Below are 18,443 nucleotides of genomic sequence, written 5' to 3' on the forward strand. Positions count from 1 at the left end.
CCAGGCCCCACCTCTAACACTGGAGTTTACGATTCAACATGAAATTTGGGCAGGGGCACATATCCAAACTACATCACCCAGCATTGTATTTTGTAAATAAATAACTTGTTTAATTTTAATCTGTTTCCTCACAGCTGGAGGAAAATTTGCCTCAAGGTGAATTATGCCTTGAGTCCCACCCATATTTGCTTTAGATGGGACTGGACTTTGGATCTTTGAGTTGACACTGAAACAAGTTAAGAATTTTCGGGCTACTGCAATGGAATGAATGTATTTTGCATTGTGAGGACATGAATTTTGGGGACCAGAATAGAATGCCATGGTTTGAATGTGTCTCATAAAGTTCATGTGTTGGAAACTTAATTCCCAATGGAACAGTGTTGGGAGGTGGGACATAATAAGAAGTGATTACGTCATGAGGGCTCTACCCTCATTAATAGATTAATGTCATTATCTCAGGAGTGGGTTAGTTATTGCAAGAGTGGCTGTGTTATAAAAACAAGTTTGACTCTTCCTGTTCCCTTGCTCTTACCCTCTCTTGTCCTTCTGCCTTCCATTATGGCATGACACAGCATGAAAGCCCTTATCAGATGCTGGCTCCATGCTGTTGGACTTCCCAGCCTCCAGTACCATGAGCCAAATAAATTTCTGTTTATTATAAATTACCTAGTCTGTGATATTCTGTTATAGCCATGTAAAACAGACTAGGACACTCTGCCTATTTCAAAACCCTCCAGGGACTTCCAGTTACATTTTGTATAACATTCAAACTCTTTACTTTGACCTAATAAGATATAGTAGCCCTTACCAAAATATCTGATCTTATCCCATACTATGCTGTTTGCGATGCTTCCAGCTATAATTTGTTCTTTCTTCAGGGCCTTTGCACCCTGCGTAAAATGTTCTCTCACCATCTTTCTCATCATCCACATCTCAGCTCTAGGGTCAGCTCCTCGGAGAGGCTTTCCCTGGTCATCCCAACTCAGGAGCCCCCTACTGTGATCAGTATCTCATCACATCACCTTGGTTTTTTTTCTCTCTTTTTTTTTTTTTGGCGGGGCTAGGGGGTTGACCTGGGCTATGGCTGGGTCAAGTGCCTGCTTTATTCAATGGGAAATGCCCAAGTGGGACTCACCCCCACCTTTCACAATATAAAGTGAGCAGGGAGCTAGGCAGGAAGCTAGAAAAATAACGCATGGATCCAGACGATCCAGAAAGACCCTGCTAAGTCAGCTCAAGGCCAAGACTGGTCGGCATGAGAGAACAAAAGGTGACAGAAAAGCCTTGGGCAGCCTGAGCCACGATGGGCCTAGCAGAAGTAGTTGGGACATTCGTGGGCAACCAAATGCCAGGTTTGATTAAAAGTGTCCATGGCAGTCGGTTCCATGGGCCCTTTCTCCATCGCTGCCAAGTTCTGCTCCAGCTTCTCCAGGCTGGACATGCCCAGGATGACCGCGTCTCCATGGGCACCCTGCAGCTGTAAGTGGTGGTACATCCACCAGAGGGTGGCCGAGGTCATACTGGGGCACTGGCACCATACACAGCCTGCATGGCCTTCTCCACCAGGGCAATGGCCTTGAAGTGGTGCTCCTTCCAGAAGCGATTCCTGTAGGTCTCAGCCCAGCTATTCCCAAAGAAGTGGCCCCCGGGCTGTTTCTTGCCCTGGCCTCGTACTTGCCGGTCAGCAGGCCCCCAGCCAGAGGGTGTAGGCATAGAACCTCAGTCCAAAGTGCCCGAGGCAGGGGAAGAGCTCCATTTCCACCTGCCAGGTGGTGGCATTGTACATGCCCTGGTACACAGTGGGCAGGATCCAGCCTTTGCTTTTATTTATTTATTTATTTATTTCTGAGACGGAGTCTCACTCTGTCGCCCAGGCTGGAGTGCAGTGGCACCATCTCAGCTCACTGCAAGCTCCGCCTCCCGGGTTCACGCCATTCTCCTGCCTCAGTCTCCCGAGTAGCTGGGACTACAGGTGCCCACCACCACACCTGGCTATTTTTTTTTTTTTGTATTTTTAATAGAAACGGGGTTTCATCATGTTAGCCAGGATGGTCTCGATCTCCTGACCTCGTGATCCGCCCACCTCGGCCTCCCAAAGTGCTGGGATTACAGGCGTGAGCCACCGCGCCTGGCCCAGCCTTTGCTCTTGCAGAGCATACAGATCCCCGCCACTTCTCAGCCGGCATAGTTGGAGAGGCCAAGTTCCATGAACTTGCCCTCCTGGTGCAACTGGTGGCAGGCACACAGTGTCTCTTCCACTGGGGTGCTGTGGTCAGGTGCATGTAGGTAGAAGAGGTCCACTTGGGGACACTGCAGCCTCTTCAATGACGTCTCCAGCTGGGACCGGACATTGTCAGGCTTTAGTGATTTTCCCTCCCAAGGGTTGGCCTTGGTGGCAAATTTCACTCAGTAGTCGCCGCTGCCCAGCCCCAGCCCCAGGCCGCCCAGGATGGTTTTGGACTGGCCATCGCTGTACGTGAAGGCCATGTCCAGCTTGGTGTGGCTGCACTCCAGGAAAGCGCGCATGGCCGTGGCACTGGCGGATGCGTCCATGTGGCCCCCCATCTCCATGGTGCCTAGCACCATGGCATGCCGGGCCAGGATGCCTAAGGCGGCCTGCGTTGGCGGTGGACGGGACATGGCTAGCATGCGGGCATCGGGTGGCAGGGAGCGACCTGCGCAGTGGACCGCAGCGTGGGGCATGGTGCGAGACTCGGCGCTCAGCATGGCGTGGTGCCTGCCCCTCACCCTGTTTTATTTTCTCCCTACCACTTAACATTATCTCAAATTGTCTGTCCATTTATTGGTTTGCTTATTATTATATATCTTCACCACCACTAGAATGTAAAGTTCATGAGAATGGCAATCTTATTTGCCTCTGTCCTGCTGAATGTCTAGCAACTAGCTCAGTACTTAGCAGGTGCTCAGTGGATTATTTGTTGAATAGATGAGTCAGGATATGGACCGGCGTTGTTGAAACCATGGGAAATATGTGATCATATGATCACTTCAAGGAGAGCCTGAAGAGTTAAATGTAGATTATAAAGGAGGGAGCAGAGGAAAGAATGCCTACAAAGCAATTTGGAGGAAAAACCAGGGTGGTAGGAGGAGAAACAGGAAAGTGTGATGTTACAGAAGGCAATCCTACTTCTCTCCCCAAAAGCAACCAATGCTAACAGATGGGTGGGTATCCTTCCAAATCATGTTCTATATATTTACATACATTCACAAATGTTTATATTATATGCATATGTAGTTTTGGTTTTTATATAAATGAGCTCATAGTACATGTATTATTCTATCACTTGCTTTTTAAAAAAAAAACAGCTTTTTTGAGCTATAATTCGTACACTACACAATTCACACATTTAAAGTGTGCAGTTCAATTGTTTTTAGTATATTCATGGATGTGTGCAACCACTGCCATAGTCAATTTTTAGAACATTTTCATCACCTCAGAAACAAACCCTGTATCCTTTAGCTATCACCTCTTTATCCCCCAACCCTTAGCAACCACTAATCCACTTTCAGTCTCTATAGATTTCCCTATTCTGGACTTTGATATTAATGGAAGAATATGTAATATTTTGTGACTGGCTTATTTTACTTAGCACAGTGTTTTCAAGGTTCATCCATGTTGTAGCATGAATCAGAACTTCATTCTTTTTATTGCTGAATAAAATTGCTCTTGCAGGCCAGGCATGTTGGTGCACGCCTGTAATTTCAGCACTTTGGGAGGCTGAGGCGGGTGGATCACTTGAGCTCAAGAGTTCAAGACCAGCCTGGGCAACATGGCAAAACCCTGTCTCTCTGCAAAATACAAAAAAATTAGCTGGATGTAGTAGTGTGTTCCTATAGTCACAGCTACCCAGGAGGCTGAGGTGGGAGGATTGCTTGAGCCTGGGAGGCCAAGGCTGCAGTGAGTCATGATTGTGCTACGGCATTCCTGCCTGGGCAACAGAGTGAGACCCTGTCTCAAAAAAAAACAAAAAACAAACAAAAAAACCCCCCAAAACTTGCAACTTGCTCTTGGCATATCCATTGTGTGGATATACTACATTTTGTTTATCTATTCGTCATTTGGACATTTGGGTAGTTTCTACTTTTATTTTTTTTTCTGAGATGGAGTCTCACTCTGTCACCAGGCTGGAGTGCAGTGGTGTTATCTCGGCTCACTGCAAACTCTGACTCCCTGGTTCAAGTGATTCTCCTGCCTCAGCCTCCTGAGTAGCTGGGATTAGAGACCCACTTATGGTGGGAGATGCACCACCACACCCAGCTGCTAATTTTTGTATGTTTTTTTTTTTTTTTTTTTTTTTTAGTAGCGACGAGGTTTCACCATTTTGGCCAGGATGGTCTCAATCTCCTGACCACATGATCCAACTGCCTCGGCCTTCCAAAGTTTTGGGATTACCGACGTGAGCCACTGCACTGAGCCAGTTTCTACATTTTGGCTATTATAAATAACATGCCTATGAGTATTCATGTTTCAGTTTTTGTGTGGACATATATTTTCATGTCTTTTGGGTATGTATCTAGGAGTGGGATTGCTGGGTCATATGGTAACTCTGTATTTAACATTTTGAGGAACTACTGGATTGTTTTTCAAAGTGGCTGATCAATTTTATGTTCCCACCAGCAGTATATGAGACTTCCAGTTTCTCCACATCTTTGCCAACACTTGTTAGTATCTGTCCTTTTGATTATAGCCATACTAGGGACTGTGATATCACTTGCTTTTTTATTTAATGTGTATGGATTTTTTTCTGTATCAGTATATATAGATATCCTACTTTTGTGTGTGTGTATGTGTGTGTGTGTGTGTGTGTGTGTGTGTGTGTGTGTGTGTGTGTGTGACAGAGTCTCACTCTATAGCCCAGGCTGAAATGCAGTGGCATGATCTCGGCTCACTGCAACCTCCGCCTCCCAGGTTCAAGTGATTCTCCTGCCTCAGCCTCCTGAGTAGCTGGGATTACAGTCTCCTGCCACCATGCCTGGCTAATTTTTGTATTTTTAGTAGAGATGGGGTTCTACCGTGTTGGCCAGGCTGGTCTCAAACTACTGACCTCGGGTGATCCGTCCACCTGGGCCTCCCAGAGTGCTAGGATTACAGGCATGAGCCACCATGCCCAGCTGATATCTTACATATTTAACTGCTGCATAACATTCCACAGAAACCATGCTTTTCAAGATATTCCTGCCTATATCATTGTGTTATTTCTTCCACCAGGGCTCAGCAGCGTGGAAATAGAAACAATGGTGGTGGATCAATTCAATTGATCCAGATTTGGAAGTTGCATGGCAGGTGAGAAGGATTTGGATGGTAATGGTGAGAGAGGATTTGAAATAATTTATCAACAATGTGGTGCAGATCAATCCTGGTGTGTAAGTGACTAACAAGGAACTGGAGTGGATGGCATAGCATAGTGACTAGAACCCTAAAAGAAGGGGTTTTACATGAAAGTGGAAAGATAGCTTTTTGTTTTGTTTTACATTTACCCATTCCCTCTGTTGAGTTTTTTTGTTTGTTTGTTTTTTGTTTTTGTTTTTGTTTTTAATACTGAGTTATTCACTACTTTGCCCTCTGTTTTTTTGAGACAGAGTCTCATTCTGTTGCCCGGGCTGGAGTACAGTGGCAATCTCGGCTCAATGCAGCCTCCACCTCCTGGGTTCCAGTGATTCTTGTTCCTCAACCTTCCGAGTAGCTGGGATTATAGATGCCCACCACCATACCCAGCTAATTTTTGTGTTTTTATTAGAGATGGGATTTCACCATGTTGGCCAGGCTAATCTCGAACTCCTGACCTCAAGCAACCCGCCCACCTCAGCCTCCCAAAGTGCTGGGATTACGGGCTTGAGCCACTGCGGGTGGCCTGCTTTGCCTTTTTTTTTTTTTTTTTTTTGAGGTGGAGTCTCGCTCTGTCGCCCAGGCTGGAGTGCAGTGGCCTGATCTCAGCTCACTGCAAGCTCCGCCTCCCGGGTTTACGCCATTCTCCTGCCTCAGCCTCCGGAGTAGCTGGGACTACAAGCACCCGCCACCTCGCCCGGCTAGTTTTTTGTATTTCTCTGTAGAGACGGGGTTTCACAGTGTTAGCCAGGATGGTCTCGATCTCCTGACCTCGTGATCCGCCCGTCTCGGCCTCCCAAAGTGCTGGGATTACAGGCTTGAGCCACCGCGCCCGGCCGCTTTGCCTTCTTAAACAGATGATTCAGAACATAATATAACCTTGTCTTGTGACTCAGCGTGGCCATTATGATCATCTGCTTTTGCCCTGGACCTCTGAGGCATGTAGGAATATGTCTTTCCTTATGTCTTCTCCCTAAGTGTGTTCTGGATTTTTGTGCTTTTGAAGAAGTTCTGAGATCAATGTATTCTTGGTTCTTCTAATGTGTAGCTGTTTGACTAAGGACTGACTCCGTGCATCTCCTATGAAGTAAAATTCATGGGTTTTATGACAGCAATTTTACATGCTGCTTAGATGCTTTTTTCTCATCTAGGTTTTTAGTTATATAATGGCAGAGATTATAAGAAATCTGATCTCCAGAGAAGTGTTGATACTTCTTTAATTTGGCATAGACTATTTTTGGCAAGCTAGTTTTCTAGCATTGAACAATTTAATGAATAGGTTCATAGTCACCCTATCCACATTCTTTTTAATGGTAGAAAACAGTCTCTCGAATACAGTAGCCATTAGCTGCATGTGGACTGAACAATGAGATCACTTGGACTCGGGAAGGGGAACGTCACACACTGGGGCCTATTATGGGGAGGGGGGAGGGGGGAGGGATTGCATTGGGAGTTATACCTGATGTAAATGATGAGTTGATGGGTGCAGCACACCAACATGGCACAAGTATACATATGTAACAAACCTGCTGTGCACATGTACCCTAGAACTTAAAGTATAATGAAAAAAATTTAAATATAAATTAATTAAGAGTAGGCTGGGCATGGTGGCTTATCCCTGTAATCCCAGCACTTTAGAAGGCCGAGGCGAGTGGATCATTTGAGGTCAGGAGTCCAAGACCAGCCTGGCCAACATGGTGAAACCCCATTTCCACTAAAAATACAAAAATTAGCTGGACATGGTGGTACACACCTATAATCCCAGCTACTCAGGAGGCTGAGGCAGGAGAATTCCTTGAACCCAGGAGGTGGAGGTTTGCAGTGAGTCGAAATCTACCTCTGCACTCCAACCCGGGTGACAGAGCGAGACTCCATCTCAAAAAAAAAAAAAAAAAAAAAAAAAAAAAAAGAAAAAGAAAAAGAAAAAGTTCCCTTATTGTACTAGCCACATTTCAAGTGCTTAGTAGTCACATGTGGCTAGTGGCTACCATACTGGAGAGTGCAGATGTAGAACATTTTCATCATCAAATAAAGTTCTATAGAGTAGCAATGGTTTAGACATTGAGCCAGTCTCTTTTCAGGCTTCTTGTTTCCAAACTAGAGTCTCATGGTTTAAGTGCATCCTTGTACAAGCAGCCATGCTCATACTATTCTCCAACACTCTCTGACTTCCAACCCCTGAGCATTGTCATTTGCCCTCTATTAGTGTTAATTTCCTATGGCTGCTATAACAAATCACCACAAGTTTAGTGGCTTAAAACAATATAAATTTATTATCATATATGACATAGTTTTGATATTTGTCCCCTTCAAATCTCATGTTGAAATGTGACCCCTAATGTTGGAGGTGGAGCCCATTGGGAGGTATTTAGGTTATGGGGGTGGATCCCTCTTGAATAGCTTGGTATCGTCTCCATGGTAATGAGTGAGTTCTCACTTTATTAGTTTACAGGAGATCTGGTTGTTTACAAGTACATAGCATGCCTCCCCTCTCTCTCTCACTCCCCCTCTCCCCATGTGACATGCCTGCTCACCCTTTGCCATCTGCCATGAATAGAAGCTTCCTGAGGTTCTCACCAGAAACAGATGCTGGCATCATGCTGCTTGCTGCTTATACAGCCTGCAGAACTGTGAGGCAAATAAACCTCTTTTATTTATGAATTACCCAGTCTCAGGTGTTCCTTTATAGCCACACAAAACCAACTAAGGCAATACAGTTTTGGAGATTGAAGTTCAAAATCAACCATTTTCCAGCTTCTAGATGCTGCCTACATTCCTTAGTTCATAGCTCCTTCTTCCGTCTTCAAAGCCTACAGTGTAGCATCTTCAAGTCTCTCTGTGACTCTCTGACCTCTGCTTCCATAGTCACATGACCTTCTCTGACTCTGACCTTCCTGCCTCTTTTATGAAGAGTCTGTAATAAAGATTAGGTCCCCTTCACTAATCCAGAGCAATCACCTCATTTCAAGATTATTAACTTAATAACACCTGCAAGTCCCTTTTAGCATTTTACCATTATGTTATACCGGTATGTTGTGAGGACCACTATTCAGCCTGCCACAGACAGTTTTCTACAGTGGCATTTTGTTTTCCCGTGATGGACAGTGATCCAGTGGTCCTTATTTTCCAGGACTAGTGATGCACAGAGTATGATGATATCCCAAGGTTTTATATAAAGGGAGAATAATGTTTTAAAATCTTATTTTATGTGAGAAAACATTTTAAATGGTCCATTTTCAAGGTTTGATAAATCTAAGTACTGACAGCCAGCCTGCAAACGTGACAAACCGCACAGCTCATGCACCTAGAAAGTCACAATAAGCAAACAGAATGTAGAGGAGGAGTCAGCCTATAAAGGGGAAGAAAAAGTTTCCAAAGTTATTGGAAAATCGAAACTTAGGCAGAGAAGGGGACTGGGTTATAACCTTATAAGGGATAATGAAACTTAGGTGACATCCAGGAAGATTGTAACCCCATAGTACTTGACCAGTGAGCAACAGGGGGAGGGAGGGACTTGTGTGCTAGGAGATAAATTACCTGCTGTAACTGCCCCAGGTGTGCCTGCCTACCAGACACCCAATCTTGCAAGATCACCGTTAAAAATCTCACTTGCACTGTTCTTTGTGTCTCTGAGTCCATTCTTTGGGTTTGGACAGATGAATGTGTTTCTCACAAACTTGGGGGCCCATCTGGGATCTCTGTGCCTGCGTGGAGTTGGACTCCGGCTGAGAGGGGACACGCGTCCCACCTGATTTAAGTGGCCTGCTCTGTCTGGGAAGCCCGGCTTCCTGCAGAGGCCATAGAGACTGTTATTCAGGAGGCAGTGGAGGTGACACAGGAAGAAAAGCAGGCACCGTGGCAACCAGGCAACCTCATGTACGAGCCAAGGTAGGAAAATTGGACTGTCAGTATTGCCTTGGTGGTTGGGCATTTTTGGAGGTTGAGTGTGTGTGACTGAGATGTGTCCTAGGTATGAAGCAAGTGTGGAGACCCAATTTACGGTTCTGTTCTCTGCCAAGGGAAACAGCCAGAGAAGGATGGAATGATTCTCGGTGTGTGCAAGAAACCTCCAGTGGGGGGCTTGAGTACACAGGGAAAAGCTCAGACACAGAGACTGACGAAAATGGGAAACAGAAATTCTAGGCCTAGGGGACGATGGAAAGAGGGAGCCAAAGAGACTCCCTCTGACATTCCCCCAGATAGTCCTTTGGGGAGAATGCTGCAGGTTTGGAGGGACAACCCTCGAGCCAGGCTCAAGGAAAAGCAAAAGATGATAAAGTATTGCTGTTTTATCTGTCCCAAAGACCCCATTCATAAGCCTTCAGTCTTTTGGTTTAAGTTTGGCTCAGATGAGGATTGGGTGTGCCAAGCTTTAATTCTCTATATGAATGATAAAACCCCATCCTAGGCCAGGTGCGGTGGCTCATGCCAGTAATGCCAGCACTTTGGGAGGCTGAGGCAGGTGGATCATGACATCAGGAGATTGAGACCATCCTGGCTAACATGGTGAAACCCCGTCTCTACTAAAAATACAAAAAATTAGCCAGATGTGGTGGCGGGCGCCGGTAGTCTCAGCTACTCAGGAGGCTGAGGCAGGAGAATGATGTGAACCTGGGAGTCGGAGCTTGCAGTGAGCTGAGATCATGCCACTGTACTCCAGCCTGGGCGACAGAGCAAGACTCCACTCAAAAAAAAAAAAAAAAAAAATCCTCACAAGAAGAGATACATTATGCTCTCTGCTGGGTCAAAGAATTAACCCCCATGTTCCCCATCAAAGAAGAAGAAAAAGAGTCCAGTAAAAAGCCCTTGCCCAGTGAAAAGCCCTGGGACCCCCTATCATGCTTGCCCTTCCATACAGCTCACAAAATAGGGGACAGGAGGATCAAGAGGGCAACAGGAGGGTTAGAGGAAGAAAAACCTGGAGACCATGGGGGAGCTGAACCAATTGCTCCTTTAAGTCCTTATCCAAATTTAAGGAAAAGAACAGTGTGAGAGGGATATTGAGAACTTCCCTATCCTTTCCACACAGCAGGCATCGAGCATGCTCCCTCTTAAGGAAGTTCCCATGGGACAGGGAGAGACTGGCTTTGTAAATGCTCCTCTTACAAGTACTGAAGTTAGGAATTTCAAGAAGGAGATGAAACCACTCCTAGAAGAGCCCCTCGGTTTAACAGACTAGCTGGACAAATTCCTAGGACCCAGCTTTTACACCTGGGCTGAAATGATGTCTATCATGAATATCCTGTTCACAGCAGAAAAAAGGAATGATTAGGAGAGCAGCCATGACCATCTGGGAGAGGCAACACCCTCCCGGGCAAGGAGTCTTGCCATCCGAACAAAAATTTCCAAATGTCGATCCTAAATGGGATAATAATGATCCCAGGAACTGGGCCCAAATGCAGGACCTCAGGGAACTAATAATTAAAGGGATCAAAGAGTCCACTCCTAGGACACAAAATGTCTCAAAGGCATTCAAGATTCAACAAGAAAAAGAGGAAACTCCCTCTGCATTCCTGCAGAGGCTCCTGAGAAAATACTCTAGATTAGATCTGGAGGACTCCATAGGGCAAGGCCTTTTTTATATTTTTTATTATTATTATTATTTATTATTTTTTTATTATTATACTTTAAGTTCTAGGGTACATGTGCATAACGTGCCGGTTTGTTACATATGTATACTTGTGCCATGTTGGTGTGCTGCACCCATCCACTCATCAGCACCCATCAACTCGTCATTTACATCAGATATAACTCCCAATGCAATCCCTCCCCCCTCCCCCTTCTCCATAATAGGCCCCGGTGTGTGATGTTCCCCTTCCCGAGTCCAAGTGATTTCATTGTTCAGTTCCCACCTATGAGTGAGAACATGCAGTGTTTGGTTTTCTGTTCCTGCGATAGTTTGCTAAGAATGATGGTTTCCAGCTGCATCCATGTCCCTACAAAGGACACAAACTCATCATTTTTTATGGTTGCATAGTATTCCATGGTGTATATGTGCCACATTTTCTTAATCCAGTCTGTCACTGATGGACATTTGGGTTGATTCCAAGTCTGCTATTGTGAATAGTGCCACAATGAACATATGTGCGCATGTGTCTTTATAGCAGCAAGATTTATAATCCTTTGGGTATATACCCAGTAATGGGATGGCTGAGTCATATGGTACATCTAGTTCTAGATCCTTGAGGAATCGCCACACTGTTTTCCATAATGGTTGAACTAGTTTACAATCCCACCAACAGTGTAAAAGTGTTTCTATTTCTCCACATCCTCTCCAGCACCTGTTGTCTCCTGATTTTTTAATGATTGCCATTCTAACTGGTGTGAGATGGTATCTCATTGTGGTTTTGCTTTGCATTTCTCTGATGGCGAGTGATGATGAGCATTTTTTCATGTGTCTGTTGGCTGTATGAATGTCTTCTTTTGAGAAATATCTGTTCATATCCTTTGCCCACTTTTTGAAGGGGTCGTTTGGTTTTTTCTTGTAAATTTGTTTGAGTTCTTTATAGGTTCTGGATATTAGCCCTTTGTCAGATGAGTAGATTGCAAAAATTTTCTCCTATTCCGTAGGTTGCCTGTTCACTCTGATGGTAGTTTCTTTTGCTGTGCAGAAGCTCTTTAGTTTGATGAGATCCCATTTGTCAATTTTGGCTTTTGTTGCCGTTGCTTTTGGTGTTTTAGACATGAAGTCCTTGCCCATGCCTATGTCCTGAATGGTATTACCTAGGTTTTCTGCTAGGGTTTTTATGGTATTAGGTCTAACATTTAAGTCTCTAATCCATCTTGAATTAATTTTTGTATAAGGAGTAAGGAAATGATCCAGTTTCAGCTTTCTACTTATGGCTAGCCAGTTTTCCCAGCACCATTTATTAAATAGGGAATCCTTTCCCCATTTCTTGTTTTTGTCAGGTTTGTCAAAGATCAGATGGCTGTAGATGTGTGGTATTATTTCTGAGGACTCTGTTCTGTTCCATTGGTCTATATCTCTGTTTTGGTACCAGTACCATGCTGTTTTGGTTACTGTAGCCTTGTAGTATAGTTTGAAGTCAGGTAGCGTGATGCCTCCAGCTTTGTTCTTTTGACTTAGGATTGTCTTGGCAATGCGGGGTCTTTTTTGGTTCCATATGAACTTTAAAGCAGTTTTTTCCAATTCTGTGAAGAAATTCATTGGTAGCTTGATGGGGATGGCATTGAATCTGTAAATTACCTTGGGCAGTATGGCCATTTTCACGATATTGATTCTTCCTATCCATGAGCATGGTATGTTCTTCCATTTGTTTGTGTCCTCTTTTATTTCACTGAGCAGTGGTTTGTAGTTCTCCTTGAAGAGTTTGTAGTTCTCCTTTACATCCCTTGTAAGTTGGATTCCTAGGTATTTTATTCTCTTTGAAGCTATTGTGAATGGAAGTTCATTCATGATTTGGCTTTCTGTTTGTCTATTACTGGTGTATAAGAATGCTTGTGATTTTTGCACATTATTTTTGTATCCTGAGTCTTTGCTGAAGTTGCTTATCAGCTTAAGGAGATTTTGGGCTGAGATGATGGGGTTTTCTAAATATACAATCATGTCATCTGCAAACAGGGACAATTTGACTTCTTCTTTTCCTAACCGAATACCCTTGATTTCTTTCTCTTGCCTGATTGCCCTGGCCAGAACTTCCAACACTATGTTGAATAGGAGTGGTGAGAGAGGGCATCCCTGTCTTGTGCCAGTTTTCAAAGGGAATTTTTCCAGTTTTTGCCCATTCAGTATGATATTGGCTGTGGGTTTGTCATAAATAGCTCTTATGATTTTGAGATACGTTCCATCAATACCGAATTTATTGAGCGTTTTTAGCATGAAGGGCTGTTGAATTTTGTCAAAGGCCTTTTCTGCATCTATTGAGATAATCATGTGGTTTTTGTCTTTGGTTCTGTTTATATGCTGGATTACATTTATTGATTTGTGTATGTTGAACCAGCCTTGCGTCCCAGGGATGAAGCCCACTTGAACATGGTGGATAAGCTTTTTGATGTGCTGCTGGATTCGGTTTGCCAGTATTTTATTGAGAATGTTTGCATTGATGTTCATCAGGGATATTGGTCTAAAATTCTCTTTTTTCGTTGTGTCTCTGCCAGGCTTTGGTATCAGGATGATGTTGGCCTCATAAAATGAGTTAGCGAGGATTCCCTCTTTTTCTATTGATTGGAATAGTTTCAGAAGGAATGGTAGCAGCTCCTCCTTGTACCTCTGGTAGAATTCAGCTGTGAATCCATCTGGTCCTGGACTTTTTTTGGTTGGTAGGCTATTAATTATTGCCTCAGTTTCAGAGCCTGCTATTGGTCTATTCAGGGATTCAACTTCTTCCTGGTTTAGTCTTGGGAGAGTGTAAGTGTCCAGGAAATTATCCATTTCTTCTAGATTTTCTAGTTTATTTGTGTAGAGGTGTTTATAGTATTCTCTGATGGTAGTTTGTATTTCTGTGGGGTCGGTGGTGATATCCCCTTTATCATTTTTCTATTGCATCTATTTGATTCTTTTCTCTTTTCTTCTTTATTAGTCTTGCTAGTGGTCTATCAATTTTGTTGATCTTTTCAAAAAACCAATTCCTGGATTCATTGATTTTTTGGAGGGTTTTATGTGTCTCTATCTCCTTCAGTTCTGCTCTGATCTTAGTTATTTCTTGCCTTCTGCTAGCTTTTGAATGTGTTTGCTCTTGCTTCTCTAGTTCTTTTAATTGTGATGTTAGAGTGTCAATTTTAGATCTTTCCAGCTTTCTCTTGTGGGCATTTAGTGCTATAAATTTTCCTCTACACACTGCTTTAAATGTGTCCCAGAGATTCTTGTATGTTGTATCTTTGTTCTCATTGGTTTCAAAGAACATCTTTATTTCTGCCTTCATTTCATTATGTACCCAGTAGTCGTTCAGGAGCAGATTGTTCAGTTTCCATGTAGTTGAGTGGTTTTGATTGAGTTTCTTAGTCCTGAGTTCTAGTTTGATTGCACTGTGGTCTGCGAGACAGTTTGTTATAATTTCTGCTCTTGTACATTTGCTGAGGAGTACTTTACTTCCAATCGTGCAGTCAATTTTGGAATAAGTGCAATGTGGTGCTGAGAAGAATGTATATTCTGTTGATTTGGGGTGGAGAGTTCTGTAGATGTCTATTAGGTCTGTTTGGTGCAGAGCTGAGTTCAATTCCTGGATATCCTTGTTAACACTCTGTCTCGTTGATCTGTCTAATGTTGACACTGGAGTGTTGAATTCTCCCGTTATTATTGTTTGGGAGTCTAAGTCTCTTTGTAAGTCTCTAAGGACTTGCTTTATGAATCTGGGTGCTCCTGTATTGGGTGCATGTATATTTAGGATAGTTAGCTCTTCCTGATGAATTGATCCCTTTACCATTATGTAATGGCCTTCTTTGTCTCTTTTGATCTTTGATGGTTTAAAGTCTGTTTTATCAGACACTAGGATTGCAACCCCTGCTTTTTTTGTTCTCCATTTGCTTGGTAGATCTTCCTCCATCCCTTTATTTTGAGCCTGTGTGTCTCTGCATGTGAGATGGGTCTCCTGAATACAGCAAACTGATGGGTCTTGACTCTTTATCCAGTTTGCCAGTCTGTGTCTTTTAATTGGAGCATTTAGTCCATTTACATTTAAGGTTAATATTGTTATGTGTGAACTTGATCCTGTCATTATGATATTAGCTGGTTATTTTGCTCCTTAGTTGATGCAGTTTCTTCCTAGCATCGATGGTCTTTACATTTTGGTATGTTTTTGCAATGGCTGGTACTGGTTGTTCCTTTCCATGTTTAGTGCTTCCTTCAGGGTCTCTTGTAGGGCAGGCCTGGTGGTGACAAAATCTCTAAGCATTTGCTTATCTGTAAAGGATTTTATTTCTCCTTCACTTATGAAACTTAGTTTGGCTGGATATGAAATTCTGGGTTGAAAATTCTTTTCTTTAAGAATGTTGAATATTGGCCCCCACTCTCTTCTGGCTTGTAGAGTTTCTGCCGAGAGATCTGCTGTTAGTCTGATGGGCTTCCCTTTGTGGGTAACCCGACCTTTCTCTCTGGCTGCCCTTAACAGTTTTTCCTTCATTTCAACTTTGGTGAATCTGACAATTATGTGTCTTGGAGTTGCTCTTCTCGAGGAGTATCTTTGTGGTGTTCTCTGTATTTCCTGAATTTGAATGTTGGCCTGCCTTACTAGGTTGGGGACATTCTCCTGGATGATATCCTGCAGAGTGTTTTCCAACTTGGTTCCTTTCTCCCCCTCACTTTCAGGCACCCCAATCAGATGTAGATTTGGTCTTTTCACATAATCCCATACTTCTTGAAGGCTTTGTTCATTTCTTTTTCCTCTTTTTTCTTTAGACTTCTCTTCTCGCTCCATTTCATTCATTTGATCCTCAATCGCTGATACTCTTTCTTCCAGTTGATTGAGTTGGTTACTGAAGCTTGTGCATTTGTCACGTATTTCTCGTGTCATAGTTTTTATCTCTGTCAGTTCGTTTATGGCCTTCTCTGCATTGATTATTCTAGTTATCCATTCTTTCATTCGTTTTTCAAGATTTTTAGTTTCTTTGCAGTGGGTACATAATTCCTCCTTTAGCTCTGAGAAGTTTGATGGACTGAAGCCTTCTCTCAACTCATCAAAGTCATTCTCTATCCAGCTTTGATTTGTTGCTGGCGATGACCTGTGTTCCTTTGGAGGGGGAGATGAGCTCTTATTTTTTTAATTTCCAGCTTTTCTGCCCTGCTTTTTCCCCATCTTTGTCGTTTTATCTGCCTTTGGTCTTTGATGATGGTGACGTACTGATGGGGTTTTGGTGTGGGTGTCCTTCCTGTTTGTTAGTTTTCCTTCTAACAGTCAGGACCCTTGGCTGTAGGTCTGTTGGAGATTACTTGAGGTCCACTCCAGACCCTGTTTGCCTGGGTATCAGCAGCAGAGGCTGCAGAAGATAGAATATTGCTGAACAGCGAGTGTACCTGTCTGATTCTTGCTTTGGAAGCTTCGTCTCAGGGGTGTACCCTGCTGTGTGAGGTGTGGGGTGTCAGTCTTCCCCTAGTGGGGGATGTCTCCCAGTTAGGCTACTCAGGGTTCAGGGACCCACTTGAGCAGGCAGTCTGTCCATTCTCAGATGTCAGTCTCCGTGTTGGGAGATCCACTGCTGTCTTCAAAGCTTCAAAGACTTCAAAACGACAGGGTTGTTTGCGTCTGCAGAGGTTTCTGCTGCTTTTTTTTGTTTGTTTGTTTAGCTGTGCCCTCTCCCCAGAGGTGGAGTCTACAGAGACAGGCAGGCCTCCTTGAGCTGCTGTGGGCTCCACCCAGTTCGAGCTTCCCAGTGGCTTTGCTTACCTACTGAAGCCTCAGCAATGGCGGGTGCCCCTCCCCCAGCCTCGCTGCTGCCTTGCCGTTAGATAGCAGACTGCTGTGCTAGCAATGAGGGAGGCTCCACGGGCGTGGGACCCTCCCGGCCATGTGTGGGATATAATCTCCTGGTGTGCCGTTTGCTAAGACCCTTGGTAAAGCGCAGTATTGGGGTGGGAGTTACCAAATTTTGCAGGTGTTGTGTGTCTCAGTTCCCCTGGCTAGGAAAAGGGATTCCCTTCCCCCTTGCGCTTCCCAGATGAGGTGATGCCTCGCCCTGCTTCAGCTCTTGCTGGTCAGGCTGCAGCAGCTGACCAGCACCGATTCTGCAGCACTCCCTAGTGAGATGAACCCAGCACCTCAGTTGAAAATGCAGAAATCAACCGTCTTCTGTGTTGCTTGCGCTGGGAGCTGGAGACTGGAGCTGTTCCTATTCGGCCGCCTTGCTCCTGATTGGGCAAGGCCTTTTGAAGGTTAACTTTGTAACTAAGATCTGGCCAGACATTACAAAAAAATTACAAAAGGGTGATGAATGGGATGAGAAACCAATTGAGGAATTACTGAGGGAAGCTCAGAAGGTCTTTGTAAGGAGAGAGGAAGGGAAGCTGAAACAAAAAGTGAGAATCATGGTTTCTGCTGTGGAAGAGGTAGTCAGAAAAAGGTTAGATCAATATCCCTCTTGAAGGAGACAATGGAATAATAGATTTCGACACAGAGAAAGAAGGGAAAAGCTCCTAAGACTATGAGTGGACGTTACAAGTGTGGAAAACCAGGGCCTTTTAAGAGAGAATGTCCTGAAGGGAAAAAAGAAGAAAAGGTGATCCCCTTTATGACCGTTGATGAAGACAAGAGGGGTCAGGGGTTCCTTCTGAGTAGGACCCTCCAGGAACCCTTGATAAATGTGAAGGTGGGACCCGAGGGAGAAGAAGTGACATTTTTTGTTGATACTGGGGTGGCTTGCTCCTCCCTAATTCACCAACCAAGGGGTACAGAACTCTCTAAGGAAAAATTGACAGTATCAGGGGCAAAAGGGGAGGGATTGCAGGTTCAGATATTCAAGGAAATGTTAATTAGATTGAGACCTGAACAAATTGAGGGGTCACTCTTACATGTTCCTGAAGCAGAAACTAACCTCCTTGGTTGAGACCTGATTGTGAGATTGGGTTTAGGATTAGGAATAGAGGAAGGACAAATAAAAGTACTGATGGGCCTCCTAACAAAGGAAGAGAAAAAAAATTAATCCTTTTGTGTGGATTAGGGAAGGCAACAGGGGATGGTTAAAAATCACACCCTTACAGATTAAACTAAAACAACCAGGAGAAGTAGTTTTCAGAAAACAGGCCATGCGCAGTGGCTCACGCCTGTAATCCCAGCATTTTGGGAGGCCGAGGTGGGCGGACCATGAGGTCAAGAGATCAAGACCATCCTGACCAACATGGTGAAAGCCCGTCTCTACTAAAAATACAAAAATTATCTCGGCATGGTGGCACGCACCTGTAGTCTCAGCTGCTCAGGAGGCTGAGGCAGGAGAATCACCTGAACCCAGGAGGTTGCAGTGAGCCGAGATCATGCCACTACACTCCAGCCTGGCGACAGAGTGAGACTCCGTTTAAAAAAAAAAAAAAAAGAAAAAAAGAAAACAATATCCCATTTCTGTTGAAGGGAGAAAAGATCTCCAACTGATAATAGACGGATTGATTAAAGATGGACTATTAGAATCCTGCATGTCACCATACAATACTCCA

At 44.1% G+C, this 18,443-nt stretch overlaps 1 pseudogene; it reads right to left on the bottom strand.

Annotated features, from left to right (window-relative positions):
• Nucleotides 1-1,309: 1,309 nt before the first annotated feature.
• Nucleotides 1,310-2,727, bottom strand: LOC100429542 (aflatoxin B1 aldehyde reductase member 2 pseudogene; annotated as a pseudogene).
• Between the last annotated feature and the right edge of the window lie 15,716 nt (nucleotides 2,728-18,443).

Source organism: Macaca mulatta, chromosome X, assembly GCF_049350105.2.
Source record: "Macaca mulatta isolate MMU2019108-1 chromosome X, T2T-MMU8v2.0, whole genome shotgun sequence".
Lineage (NCBI taxonomy): Eukaryota > Metazoa > Chordata > Mammalia > Primates > Cercopithecidae > Macaca > Macaca mulatta.